Source organism: Myodes glareolus, chromosome 2 (genome assembly GCF_982192425.1).
Source record: "Myodes glareolus chromosome 2, mMyoGla1.1, whole genome shotgun sequence".
NCBI classification, from domain to species: domain Eukaryota; kingdom Metazoa; phylum Chordata; class Mammalia; order Rodentia; family Cricetidae; genus Myodes; species Myodes glareolus.
Genome location: NC_142027.1, coordinates 65,196,298 through 65,211,701, shown reverse-complemented (window position 1 = coordinate 65,211,701; position 15,404 = coordinate 65,196,298). Strand labels below are relative to the sequence as shown.

Genomic DNA, 15,404 nt, shown 5'->3' with positions numbered 1-15,404 from the left:
AGACAGATGAGAGGGACCTTGGCGCCATGAACTCTCCCGGGCAGGCTGGGAAATTACCATTCCAAAGTAATACAAGGCCCTATGGCTAATTCACCAGGCTAGCACAGCAAAGCACAGAATTTAGCAGGAAGCTTAGCTGGTTAGCCAAAACAGTCCTTGATTTGTATCTCAGGAAGCAAGGGAAGACAGGGGCCTACATGTTCCTCTTTTATATAAATTATATGATTAGGCTTGTCTTGGGTGGCAATGGACGTCAGGCGAAAACTCCTTACCTGTCATGGGAAAGTATCCAGGTCAAAATACATTTTCTGTCTTAGGTTGAGGCCGCCCCCCAAAACCTTACCCATCATTGGCTTACTAGTCATTTATCACCAAGTTTAGCTAGATTTATGCTGAAAAACATTCCGAGGCAAATGTTAAAAGGATTTGCCATGTGGCAACATTGACCTGAGCCTTTGGCTCTGGCATCATGAGATCATGAAGATGATGTTCCACTGTGTATATAAGCATTCCTAAAGGAGACTGTGTCTGTACAATCCTTAAAAAGTCTGCTTAAAAAGGAGCCTTTTAAGTAAAGACTTTAGCATTGGTGAAAAGAGCCCCTGGAATAGTTAACTAGAATAATAATTAACAGTCAATTAGTAAATCTTGTATTCCAGGGTCCAAGAAGAACAGCAAAAGTTATCCTGACCAAGCAGAGATCAAAAACCATAATCAATTGTAAAACTAACTGTAGTATTTAATTGTAAATTTAGTACAATTTGAGAGACCATGGTATTTGCAACCTGCCCTGAGAGAGTACCGACAGCATCTGTAGGGTCTGCTGTCTGAACAAAGGGAAATCCAGAAGTCGCTCTGGCATCCATAGCGACGAGTGACAGATCATGGGGAGGGAGCTGGGAAAGGGAAGGGCCTGTGGCTATGGGCCACCGCTGTCAGCTTTAGGAATTCAGCAGCTCTTTAGTCTGGCGGATTGACTATGCCTGGATCTCTCGGTTTTGTCACGTCTTTAGGCCTCTAGACAGGAGAATCCATGACATGGACCAGGCGCTCCGGTATCCAAATGGGATGGTCTGCATTCTGCGGAAAAACATAGACAAAACTCCCCTGCCCCAAAATTAGTACATGGTTTGGACCATCTATTAGTACAGGGCCTGGACCACACCAGGTGTTATCTATTCCCTTTGGTAAATCTTGCTGGCGTGTGTCACCATAATCGGCCTTTTGTTTGGGCTGAATAACCAACCATTAAATGATTCCTAGAACTTGCTTTGCCTGGAACTTTTTTAGGGGCAGAAGTAATTATTTGAATTTCTTTAGAATCTAGCATGTGAGTGTCATCATATAACTGGATAAAATCATTAAAATTGTCATTTTTATACGGGGGCACAAAACATTTTTATACGGGGGCACAAACGGGGGCACTAAAAATCTGTTAGCCTTTTTACAGGCTAACCATTTTTTTGCTCCTTTGTCTGGAATACTCTAAAAAAATGTGCGAACATCTTTTTTTAAAAAGAAAGGCAGCAGATCTCAAAAATGGTTGTGAGCTGCCACGTGGTTGCTGGGAATTGAACTCAGGACCTTTGGAAGAGCAGGCAATGCTCTTAACCTTTGAGCCATCTCTCCAGCCCCATTGTTATGCAAATTTTTTTGTGCTTAGCAGCTGCACCACTGTGGGCCCCGCCCCCGCTGGGCTATTGTGTCCACCTTTCGAACTCCCTTGGCTGCCTTGCTCCTTCTCTCGCCATCTGGCAGCCCGCCTGGTTTTGTTGGTGTTTTGTTCTTTGGGAACTCATTTCCCCATTTGGGGAGGGCCCGGTTAGGGTCGCAGAGGGCCCCAGTCTTAGACCTTTTTAGGAGCCAGGGAGTTACGAACACTTAGTACGTGGCCCCACCCCAGGGGCCCTGCGCGCGCCAGCTCCCCAGGCACACTCAACCCCGCGGCCTTTTCAGGCGCCCCTGTGTCCGGCCCTCAGCCGTTGTGCCTATGGCCGTCAGCGCCTTGTCGCCTGTCGGGCCCATCGTGCCCACCGCATCTGCATTGCTGCCGGCCGCTGCCACAGCCACCCCCACCCAGGCACTGCCAGAACTCGCCAGGTGGACTGCGTCCTGTCTTAGTATGTGGGCGCCCTCTGGCCTGGCCCGTGTGGCCAGTCTCTCTTAGCCGCTCTGTATCTCTCTCTCTCTTTGGCTCTATGTGCGCCTTGGCCATGGTGTGTGCCCGCGGGCGGTCCCCGTGGCCCGCTGCAGTTGTGGCTGCCATTTCCATGACCCACCCCCCAAACATGTATGGGAGCCTTTTTATGTTTTTTTTTTTAATGAAAGTTAGGCTCTGTGAAGCTGTTCTTTTGTTTTTCAAAAATTCTTAATAGAACTTATAGCTACTGCTTTCTGAATCTCCTCAAGAAATGAAGAGGACAGCCTGAGGCCCTCACTCCCATGAGCTGTCGGCCATTTGTTAGCCGCCAGCTGTCCCGGGCCCTGTCACCTTGGAAATGGACTCCCGCCGGGTGCTAGCCACGCCAGCCTGTTTTCTAGTAAAAATTAAAGCCCCCTGCAAGTAAAAGCCAGGGACTAAATTCTCTCAAAAAAATTAGGCAATTAACTACCCTACATAAAAGAAAATTGTCTTAAGAAACTCTCGTGTCATCTCAAACTTAATACCGGTGTCCATTCTCTCCCAAAGACCTAACAATACCTGTTTACCCGACCTTTACCCTGGAGCAGAAGTTCCCACACCCAAATGAGCCAATCCTGGCCAATCTACCCTTCGCAATTCACTTACTGCTGGCCGGCCTCCCGAGGGTGACCCCCCACGGAGATCCTTACCCCTCAAAACTCACAGATGGGTTCCACAGAACCAGAGTGTTCTTTGATTGCAATCGCTTTTGATTGCCCACCTAGGGACGCCATTTGTTGAATCACCCGAGGTCTGCATCACCACCCTCCCGGTATGGATCGCGGCTCCATACCACCACGAGCTTGGGCAAGGGCCTAGGGGTTAAACAGAGACACACACAGAGTTTGGGTCATTCGCCAAGAGGTGAATGCCAATTTATTTAGCTTTATCCAGAGTTAATATACTTTTTCCCCCAGCAATGGAAACCCCTCCCAGCCAGAGGGGGTTGGGGGAACTGGTGCCATGTGAGAACTTTTCCGCAGGCAGGTGGGCGAGAGGTGCAGGGCAGTGGCAGACAGGTGAGAGGGACCTTGGTGCCCTGGGCTCTCCCGGGCAGGTTGGGAAATTACCATTTCAAAGTAGTACAAGACCCTATGGCTAATTCACCAGGCTAGCACAGCAAAGCACAGAATTTAGCAGGAAGCTTAGCTGGTTAGCCAAAACAGTCCTTGATTTGCATCCCAGGGAGCAAGGGAAGACAGGGGCCTACAATTCTCTGCTAAACTATCTCCTAGATTTCATCTGCTCTTTTGTATTAGATAAGCTACTGTTTTAAATTAAGAGTTTAACATCTTAACTGGCAAAAATGGGAAGGTGCAGCCATAAAAGCCTTCTGTTTTTTCATAAAACTGCTGTAGAATAACTTTTGTACTTAATAGCTGAATCATAATTAATATACTGTACTTGCTGATTGTTGTATACTCTACCTGTTGATCTACATTCCACCTGTTTGAGTACTGTTTGGCAGCTTCTGTAAGCTTGTTATTAGAAATTGGTTCATTGTTCCCTTTAAGAATTTTACTTAGGTCAGGCAGTGGTGGTGCACACTTCTAATCTCAGAACTTGGGAAGCAGAGGCAGGTGGATCTCTGTGAGTTTGAGGCCAACCTGGTCTACAAGAGCTAGTTGCTAGTTCCAGGACAGGCTCCAAAGCTACAGAGAAACCCTGTCTCGAAAAACCAAACCTAAAGAAAAGAATTTTACTTAGTGGCTCAAGGACTCCTATAAGAATATTATAACTAAGACTTTAACCTTTGTATATCTAATTAAAAGTTTGTAAACTATCCTCCTCCTTAGTTGTGTGTCTGCCTAGCTGATAGGAAAATGAAAGAATAAAACATATTCAACTAATGATGCTGGCCTAATTAGACATCAACATGTAGAAGAAGGAAAATAGATTCATATTTTTCTCTATGCACAAAACTGAAATCCAAATGAATCAAAGACCTCAACATAAAACTAACCACATTGAACTTCACAGAAGAAAAAGTTAAAAGTACACTGAATGCACTGGTATATCTCAAACACTGCCTCAGTGGCACAGATATTGAGAGAAACAATTAATAAATGAGATCTCCTGAACTGAGAAGCTTCTGTATAACAAAAGACATACAGTTGATGGACTCACAGCAGCAAACCCCAAAGAAGGGAAAAACACACAAATTAACATCATCAACAAAGAAAACTAAATTAACAGGAGATAGCAATCACTGGTCATTATTATCCCTTAATATAAATGGACTCAATTCATCTATAAAAAAACACAGGCTAACAGATTGGATATGAAAACAGAATCTAAGATGGGCAGTGGTGGCACACACCTTTGATCCTAGCACTCAGGAGGTAGAGGCAGGCAGATCTCTGTGAGTTTGAGACCAGCCTGGTCTACAAGAGCTAGTTCCAGGACAGGCTTCCAAAGCTACAGAGACAAAAAAAGAAAGAAAAAAATCCATTTTTCTTCTTCATACAAGAAACACACTTCAACCTCAAAGATAGACATTGCCAAGAGTAAAAAGTTGGGAAAAAATTTTTCCAATCAAATGGACCGAAAAAAAAGATGGTGTAGCTATCCTAATATTTAACAAAATAGGCTTCAAACTAAAAATAAATCAAAAGAGACAAAGAAGGACATTTTATATTAGTCACAGGAAAAATCAAGAAGAAATCTCAATATTGAACATCTATGCCCCAAATACAAGGACACCCTCATATATAAAGAAAATACTTCTAAAGCTTAAATCACACATTAACCCCCCCACACACACACTAATAGTGGTAGACTTCAACACTCCATTCTCACCACTGGACAGATCAGTCAGAGAAAAAATGAACAGAGAAATAAGGGAACTAACAGATGTTATGACTCAAATGAACTTAACAGACATTTATAGAACATTCCATCCAAACAATAAAGAAATATACCTTCCTCTCAGCACCTCATGAATCCTTCTAAAAAATTGAGCAGATACTCGGTAACAAAACAAACCTCAACAGATACAAAAAGTTTAGAATAACCCCAAATTAACAAAATCAGAAATGAAAAAGGAGACATAACAGCAGTTGCAGAGGAAATACAGAGAATCATCAGGTAATATTTCAAAAATGAAATTGGAAAGCTTAAAGGAAATGGAATTCTTTTGGAAAAATATCACTTACCAAAATTAAATCAAGAACAGAAAAGGAAATTAAACAGACCTATAACTACTGAAGAAATTGAAACAGTCACCGAAATTCTTCCACGAAAAAAAAAAAAAAGCCCAGGATCATCTCACAATTGTGGTTTCAGCTCACAATTCTACAAGATTTTCAAAGAACTAATACCAATACTCTGCAATTATTCCACACAATAGAAACAGAAAAGCATTGCCAAACTCTTTTTTATGAGGCTACAGTTTTCCTGATACATAAGCAATATAAGGACATTACTAAGTTAGAGAATAACAGACCAATCTCACTCATGAACATTGATGCAAAAATACTAAATAAAATACTGGCAAATCAAATCCAAGAACATATCAGCACCATCATCTGCCATTTTCAAGTCGGCTTTATTCCAGAGATGCAGGGATGATTCAACATATGTAAGTCTGTCTAAGTAATCCACTATATAAACAAACTGAAAAATAAAAACCACATAATCATCTCATTAGATCCCAACATCTTTTGACATAATATAACATTCCTTCATAATAAAGGTCTTGGAGAGAGCAGGGATATAAGAACATACCTACACACAATAAAGGCAATATACAGTAAGTTAACAGCCAATATCAAACCAAATCGAGAGAAACTCAAAATGTTCGCACTGAAATCAGGACCAAGACAAGGCTGTCCACTCTCTGTATCTATTTAATATAGTTCTTGAGGTCTTAGCTAGAGCAATTAGACAACAAAAGATCAAGGGGATATAAATTGGAAAAGAAGAAGTCAAACTTTCACTATTTGCTAATGATATGATAATTTATATAAGTGACCCCAAAAATTCTGCCAAGGAACTTCTACAGCTGATAAACACCTTCAGTAATGTAGTAGGACACAAGATTAACTAAAAAAAAATCAGTAGCCCTCCTGTACACAGATGATAAGTGGGCCAAGAAAGAAATCAGAGAAATTTCACCCTTTACAGTAACCACAAATAGGATAAAATATCTCAGAATAACTCTAACCAAACAAGTGCAAGACTTGTATGATAAGAACTTTAAGTCTTTGAAGAAAGAAATTAAAGAAGACAGCAGAAAGTAAGAAGGTCTCCCATGCTCTTGGATAGGCAAAATTAACATAGTAAAAATAACAATCTACCAAAATCAATTACATATTCAATGCAATGTCCATCAAAATCCCAGGAAAATTCTTCATAGACCTTGAAAGACCAGTACTCAACCTCATATGGAAAAGCAAAAACAAACAAATAACAAAAAACCAGGATAGCCCAAACAAGCCTAAAACAATAAAAAAAACTTCTGGAGGCATCACAATCTCTGACTTCAAACTCTACTATAGAGCTACTGAAAACAGTCTGGTATTGGCATTAAAATAGACAGAAGGACCAATAGAACTGAATTGAAGACCTGGATATTAATCCACACACCTTCAAACTCCTGATTTTTGACAAAGAAGCAAAAAAATATCAAATTGTAAAAAGAAACAATATTTAACAAATGGTGTTTGCATAACTGGATATCAAGATATAAAAGAATGAAAATAGAACCATATCTATTCCCATGCACAAAACTCAGGCCCACATGCATTAAAGACCACAACCTAAAGCCAGTCACACTGAACCTTATAGAAGAGAAAGAGAGAAATACACTTGAACGCATTGGCACAGGAGACCACTTCCTAAATATAACCCCAGCAGCACAGACACTGAGAGCAATAATAAGTGGGACATTTTGAAACTGAAAGGCTTATGTTAAGCAAAGGACACAGTCAACAAGACAAAGCAACAATCTACAAAATGGTCTGATCTCCAAAATATACAAAGAGATCAAGAAATTTATCATCAAAAGAATAAATAATCCAATAAAAAAATGGAGTACAGACCTAAACAGAGAACTCTCAACAGAGGAATCTAAAATGTCTGAAAGACACTTAAGGAAACCTCCTTAGTCATCAGAGAAATGCAAATCAAAACAAATCTGAGATTCTTACACCTGTTAGAATTGCCAAGATCAAAAACACTGATGACAACTTATGCTGGAAGCATTGTTGGGTAAAGGGAACACTCCTGCATTGCTGGTGGGAGTGCAAGCTGGTACAGCCCTATTGTATGTCAGTGTGGCAATTTCTCAGAAAATTAGGAAACAACCTTCCTCAAGACCCAGTAATACCACTTTTAGGTATACATCCAAAAGATGCTCAATCGTGCCACAAGGACATGTGCTCAACTATGTTTATAGCAGCACTGTTTGTCATAGCCAGAACCTGGAAACAATCTAAATGCCCCTATACCAAAGAATGGATAAGAAAAAGGTGGTACATTTACACCATGGAGTACTACACAATAGAAAAAAATAATGACATCTTAAATTTGCAGGCAAATGGATGGATCTAGAAAACATCATTTTGAGTGAGGTAACCCAGACCCAGAAAGACAATTATCACATGTACTCACTCATAAGCAGATTTTAGACATAAATAAAAGAAAATCAGTCTACATTTCACAATCCCAGAGAACCTAGGCAACAAAGAGGATCATAAGAGAAACATACATAGATCTAATCTACATGGGAAGTAGAAAAAACAAGATCTCCTGAGTAATTTGGGATCATGGGGACCTAGGGGACCATGGGAGGGGGTAGAAGGAGAGGGGAGAGAATGAAAGGGGAGCAGAAAAAATATATAGCTCAATAAAAACAATAAGAAATTAAATAAAGATAAAGTTAATGAAAAAGAATACAGAAAGTAGAAAGTATCAGTGTTAGGAATGAAAGCAGTACTAAGGAGGCAAGCTTTGTTATAAGATGCAAAAAAGAATAAGAAGGGCACCTTACAAAGGAGAGCCTATCCCTACAACGGGGGGGCTGCCTCAGGAAGGCGTGAGAAACCTAGTGAAGGGTTGCCTTCCCCTCAGACATCTGCAGGGGATCAGCTGTGAGTGAGAGGCCAGTTGAACACTATGGTGGCAACTGTGTTCCTCTATGAACTGAATTTAAACTAGTAAGACTGAACATTGGGCTGCTACCTTCTTACATGTTTTATTTCAAGTTTAGAATTCTAACTGGTATCTTATTTTCTCATTAGGAAATGATGGCATCTCTTTCTTCCTGAAGATACGCCTTCCCTTTATCCAGCCAGAATACCTTACGAAGAGTCTAGTGTGTTCAGTAAAATCAGGGTTGTCAACCCTGATGTAAAGCATTTTCCTCAGTTCCAGAAAGCTTGAAGACATGAGGTCACGCTGAGCCCAGGACAGGTAATGGGGCTTTAAACATGGATGATGAGACAGTAGACACCATAGCCAGGTGCTGTGCTTCCCTAGGTACAGATGGCAACTCTGCTGCTAGAGGCCAGCCTCCCATCTATGGGCTTGAGACTCACAGCTCTGCCTTGGAGAAATGGGAAGAGGGAGCACAGCTCCTCCTGCTGGTGAAGAGGAGAATAGGTATTGAGGAAGATAGCCAGTGAAGCCATTCTTGTTACCCAGGTGAAGAGATCATGTCAGGGTGTGGGTACTAGGACATTTATTCCCAGTTAATACCTGTTCTGGTGACAGTGAGCACCGGCTTAGTGCACCTAGGCCCTCAGAGGTGGACTGAGGATGATCTTTGCTTTCCAGCAAGAATGGCCGACTGCTTCTGAATCACTTCTGAAGAAACTGTTATTTCCCATTGCCACCTTGTGGGGAAAATTCCCTCAAGGCACTGGCACTTGACTGCCCCAGTTTCTTACCATCTGGAAGGTTTTCTTGGTCTCCCAGAGAATCCATTCCCACCATCGCTCTTATCCAGTCTTTCCTCCATTGCTCCCTCCTTGTTAGTTCTCCTCCTGCCCTCTTCACACGCGTCCTACCCATTCACACATGTCGTACCAGTTCACACATGTCGTACCAGTTCACACATGTCCTACCAGTTCACACATGTCCTACTAGTTCACAAATGTTCTACCAGTTCACACATTTTCTACCAGTTCACAGATGTCCTACCAGTTCACGTTGGGTGCCAAGTGTTGCAATGATTAGCCTGAGATAATGGGCCAATCAGTTTTATAATGTATGGAGATCTCTGTGTGATTTTCTTTGGGGCTTGCTGGCTGTGGGGTACTGGGCAGGACAGATACCCCAACAAGTCGGCCCTCCATGTTACAGAATGGTGCCCAACGTGGATAACTGAATCCACAGAAAGCCTGAGAAAGCTTGGGAATGAATAGAGTAAAGCATGTTTTCTTGGTAGCAGCAATTTCTCGGGTCTGCAGTGCTTGCTAGAGGCAAGCAAGTGCTCTCATCTAAGAGAGGCTTCTTGACTCAGCTTTAGTTGCAAAACCCTGCAGCTCTTTAAAGAGGTCCTGCCATGAAACACTTAAATGGTGTTGATGAAAAGCTGACCGCATGCTTTTCAGTTTTTTCAGTACCAGGAAAAAAAAGCTGTGCTGTTTTAAAATGCCAGCTTTCTGGGCTGTCCTGCCAGTGCAAACTCTGACTCTTTGAGGCAGGAGGGCCGACTACAGAGAGAGGACTTGAGTGTTGTCTGTGGACATACTGTTGCAGCTTGCTTGCTGGCAGGGACCTTAAAATGCCATAGAGTTTGGCAATAAACATGGCTACAGCTGGTACCTCTGCCATGAGGCTGGAAAGCTAAGGAATAGGCTGGATCCAGCCATCAAAGCCATGGCTTTAATCCTCTCCATAAAGACTCATGTCGTCAGAAAAAAGAGAGATATACAGTAAAGAGAGATTCAAAGACAAAGTTAACCTCTAAATGGTTTACAGTGTGTTAAAAATATATGCAGCCTAAAAGTTAAAGTTCTTAAAAAAGAAAGAAAGAGAATAGTTGGTGGTACACACCATTAATCTCAATGTCTGAGGGGCAGAGACAGACAAATCTTTTTGAGTTCAAGGTGTGGTAGTATAGGATACCATTAATCCCAGCACTGGGGAGGCAGAGACAGATGGATCTCTGTGAGTTCAAGGACAGCCTGGTCTGTAGAATTATTCCAGGACAAAAATTTACAGAGAACCTGTCTCAAAAAGTAAAAGTAAAAATAAAAGAAATAGAGGTTAAAATAAAGCTGCACAAAGATGGAAAATACGCAGCAAATCTTGATACTGTATGTTATTATGATCTCTTTGAATTGTTTGAATGCTGAGGAAGAAACAACAGCTGCTAAAAGATATTTGCTTATAAATGTTGCTGAATTAATAAAAGATAGGTATTTTGAAAGTATCTTGGCTTCAAAATTGAAGTCAAAAGGTATCTTACTTTGGAGAACATTTGCTTTTGTTTCCACAGAAAATGAGAGGCTGTGGATTCATTCTGAGATAAGAAAAATCCAGTTTGATCAAGGAAAACCACCTGAGAAATCTCCAGTAGGAACAGATGACCCGGATGTCTGAGTTCTGCATCCAGAACAGATTCAAGATTGCTGCCTGAGATGATCAAGACTCACAGGATACTCCAGTCAGGACTTGATTATAACTCTAAATTTACTTTAGGTCCCCATAAGATTATCAGCACCCCCAAACAGCAGGAAGTAGCCTGGAAAACTGTGTCTACATTCCCAACAAATGGACTATGGATATTTTCCTTTGTTTGAAAAAAAGAGGGGAAAGTAGTGTGGGAGAATTGTCTGTATTCTGTCAATCATGTTTTAAATAAACGTTGATTAGCCAGGCAGGAAATACAGGCGGGCAACCAGACAGGAAGCAGAGGCTGGGCAATGAGAACAGGAGAATGCTGGGAAGGAGGAAGCCCATTCCTCCCATTCCTGCCCAGATCATGGAAGAAGCAAGATGTAACCTGCCTGGCTGAGAAAGGTACCGAGCCATGTGGCTAACATAGATAAGAATAATGGGTTAATATAAGTTACAAGAGCTAATAAGAAGCCTGAGATAATGGGCCAATCAGTTTTATAACTTATGGAGATCTCTGTGTGATTTTCTTTGGGGCTTGCTGACTGTGGAGTACTGGGTGGGACAGATACCCCAACAAGCTGGCTCTCCATGTTACCAGATGGGGTATCTTCACAAAAACCTCAAACTCATGGTCCTCCTGCCTCAGTCTCCCTAATGCTGGGATGTCACATATACTACTGTTCCCAGCTACTCCCTGAGAGGATACACAGTGGTCTTGACATTGATGGCTCCCTTGAGTGGTATCAGGAAAATCATGATAGACCTGGTGGGGTCAGAATATATGTCTAACACTGCTGGTTCCATCCCAGACCATCGCAGAGGGAAATATCTGCTTCTTGGTTCAGGGTCCTCATTTCTAACCATGACTTAAACATTGTCTCAAGTAGAACCATGCAGCCCTGTATTCTTAGCACTCATTTCTGCCAGGAGCCTTTCCCAGTACCAGCTTCCTCCCGGTTCCCTGTTGTATTTGACAGCATAGTAGCCATCAGAACCAAGTCTGGAATTCACCCGGCGCTCCAGTTGTGTCTGCGCTGCCTTTAACTGCAGTCTTTGATTGCATCTTTAAGAATCCGGTTGCACATCTGCCCTCCTTAACCTGAAGCCTGACATTTCTCTGCTCTCTTTGGCAGATGCATCCTCCCCTTGGTAAGGTATTTCCCTCAGTTATGGGAAGGGCTTTGGAGTAGGTGTATCCTGAGAGTTACTGGAACAGGGAGCAAGCTGTACTTAAGAGCCTAGGGAAGAGGGGACACATAGCCTCTGGGGCTTAGGTGAGGAATATGCAGGGAGATAGCAGCCTCACAGTTAGAAAGTGCTTGGAGCTGCAGCTGGAGCAAATGTGAGATGGAGTTCCTGCAGGAACCACACCTGCCATTCCCCGTGTCCCCAGCAGATGGCTCAGGCCAGGCATGTTCACTTTCTGCACTTAGAAAACAGTGATTGTTACTGGACCCAGCTCAGGAGCATGGGCATAAAGCTTAAATCAATTAGTGCTGCTAACTCATTCTGATGTTCCTGTCCTGAGTCTTGAGACGGGAGCTAGCTGGCTCTAGGTGGGTGCAGGTGGTACAGTATCTACCCTTCTCTGTTTCACAGTTGAAATGCAGATTCTGCCTTACATGCTCTGGGGTAAAGTGTGTTCTCAGATATTCTCAGTAGTGGTTTTATTTCCCTTTCACATCAGTATTTTATTCTATTTAGCTTAGACATTTTTTTTTAAATTTTAAAGATTCCCTTTTATTCTTCAATTTTTCTTTGATGTTCCTTTGTATTATATCTATACATATAAAGAAAGTGTGTATGCAACATAGCTGTAAGATTAAAGATAAATTAGTATCAAGGACTGGAACAGTGGCTCAGCAGTCATCAGCATGTAGGACTCTTTATGAGAGTTCAGTTCTTAGTACCCATAACAAGTGACCCACAACCACCTATTAACTTCAACTCCAGAGGATGCAGCAACTTCTTCTGGTCTCTACAGATACTGCACACGCACACGCATGCACACACACACACACAGAGTCACACACACATCTACACCTAAATAAGATAAAAAATAAATCTGTTTTTAAAAGATGGTGTAGTATCAGTGAATCCATTCACTACCTAATAAACTCCAAACTAGAGCACTGATAACTGTATCTGTATTTTGTCTCTTCCCAGCCCTCCGTCAGGCTAGTCATCTGTTTTCATGTTCTTGCTTAAAAAGAAAATTTAGTTTTGTTGGCTGTGTCCATCCATCCACATATCTCCCGGTACTCTGTCTGGAGAGCTCTGGAAAACCATGTGACCCATTGTTCCATGGACGTTTCCTGGGAAGGTCCAAATGCTTGCCTGCTTACCGAGTTCTGTTGGAGTCCTGACACAGAATCCTTCTCAGCCTTTTGTTCTTGATGGTGACAACCGAGTAACTGAGGAGCCCCCCCACCCCTATCTGCTGTGTAATCTTCCCCTCATGTCAGCACTGACTGTGATGCCAACCACGGCTTGGGATTCCCCACGGTGCCATCTAGACTTGTGTTGACTGAACACCTGGGCATCAAAGCCCAGCCAGCTTGACCCCAAAATTTTCCACTCCCCAAAATATCCCACGTTGTTTCTCTGTTTCCCCTGTTAGTTCCCAGCCCACTTCCTGGGGTCCTGCACCACTTCACCCGCCTATCAGCCATTGTAGACCGAGTTCCTCACCTCCTTATCCCACCTGTGGGATCTGTTGTTTATGCTGCATCCATGTCAGTGTGAAGTGAGGCCTCGCTGTGGGAATTTCCTTTATAAATTCAGTGCCATGTTTCTCAGGCTTGACTGTATTGAGGACAACTTTTCTCTTCTTCCTGTGGCCTGTTGGTCTCTTACATCAAGGTACTACTGAGTAGTTGTTACTGGCTGTTCTGTTAGTGGATAATTGAATGGTTTGCAGTTTTTTGGATTCATGAACAGAATCTTTCTTGTACATGTCTTCTGACATACATGTGCAAGAGTTTCTCCAGGGATGGTGCATAAACATGGAGTAGTGGCTGGTCTGTGGGTACACAGGACTCTAGGTGATCAGATGATGCCAGAGTGTTTCCAAGTGTCCCTAACAACACGCATTTCTATCATTAGTGAGGCTGTGTCTGTCAGTCTGTTTCCTCAGCACGGGCAAATCAGACGTCTTCTGAAAGTGTCAGTTGTGATTTTCCTGACGGTCAGCTGTTTTCAGGCATCTCTCGTCAGATCTTCTTTTTAAAATGTCCATTTTCATGTCTGTTGCACATTTACAAAATTATTAATATGTGCAAAATTCTTGTGGGTTTTATATGGTAAGCTCTTTTTAGTTGTGTATGTAAAAGCATCTGGTTTAAATGATTTTTCTTGCTCTGGTTTTTAAGGAATAGAAGTTATTGATTTTAATTCATCAGTAATGCTGCATGATATACCTTTTGTTTATCAAGAATCTGTGCTTAGATGTTTACCCACTTTTTGTTTCTTTTATTTTCTGAAACAGTTTCCCTGTAACGCAAATGACCTCAGATAGGCCTGCAGTCTATCAGCATGTCCTGGAGATTTCAGAGTCCAGACTCCAAGGGATCCCCCATCTTAGCCTGTAGGCTTGCATCACCATGCCCAACCTCTCACTACCCCATCCCCACATTGGGGAATCTGGTCCCGGCCCCCCATCGGGCAGGCATGTGTTCTCCTCCTGTGTGACAGCCTCTCCACAGCCCAGCCGCCCCATTCCCCATGTTTCACATGATTTGCTTTTAAACTTCATAAAAGTCATTACTCCATGTAATTAATACTTTTAAACAATTAGACATACCAAGGAGTGGGAAAGATTAGGAAAAAATTATCTAAGGTCATTTGTACACAAGGCCTGTGTCTTAAAAAAAAATCATTCCTGATTTTGGTGCACTGTCTGTCCTACACGCTTGTAGATGCAGACGATAATGAACATACGAGAGTCCTGGTGCTCCCAGCAGCACACTGGTTCCTTCTGTGACAAAGTTGGCATCAGTGAGGGATCAGAAAGGGAACAGAGATGGAGAACACGCTGCAGAACTGTCCTGTGCCAGGAGGCAACAAACTAGGAGAGGGGCAAGCACAGTGGCGGAGCAGGTCACCTCGAAGTGCGCTGTGGCACCATCTTGGACATCCGTGTCCACAGATGACTTGCTGGACTGCCTGGTAAATCCACAAGTGACCAGGTTGGTGGCCCAGCTTTTGATACATGGAAAAAATTTGTGATTCTAATAGATTATTTTTTCAATAAAATTTTAAAATTTAATTTTAGGACTAGTATGACACGCTTATTTGTTTGCTTTTCATGTAGTGTTTTTTACTTATTCTTTGAGGCATTGTATCTGTATATAGTACATTTGGACTGTCTCCTCATTGCCCACCTCCTATCTCTTCCCAGTCCCCTTCATCCCCCTCCAAACTTTGTATTGTTATATTCATTCTCTTTTCTTGTTTTTCAACACCTTGAGTCCAATTACTGCCCCCTATATGCACATGGCGTAGGGCTGTCCACTGGGCCCTGACTAGCCTTCCAGGGGTGAAAAGGGATGCTTAAAAGAAATCCCAAAACTAGCTTAGAATTGAGAAGAATAGATGGTTATTTACTTAGGGGTCAGACTCACAAATCAGTATCTTCTGCTGGAACGGAGAACAG

General features: G+C 42.4%; 1 protein-coding gene and 1 pseudogene across 1 annotated transcript in view; both read right to left on the bottom strand.

Moving 5' to 3' along the window:
• Window positions 1–15,404, bottom strand: part of LOC125413061 (protein mono-ADP-ribosyltransferase PARP14) — a 651,703-nt gene that overhangs the window by 118,137 nt on the left and 518,162 nt on the right. The window lies entirely within an intron of this gene.
• On the bottom strand, window positions 1,694–1,902 carry LOC146895636 (Nuclear RNase P; annotated as a pseudogene).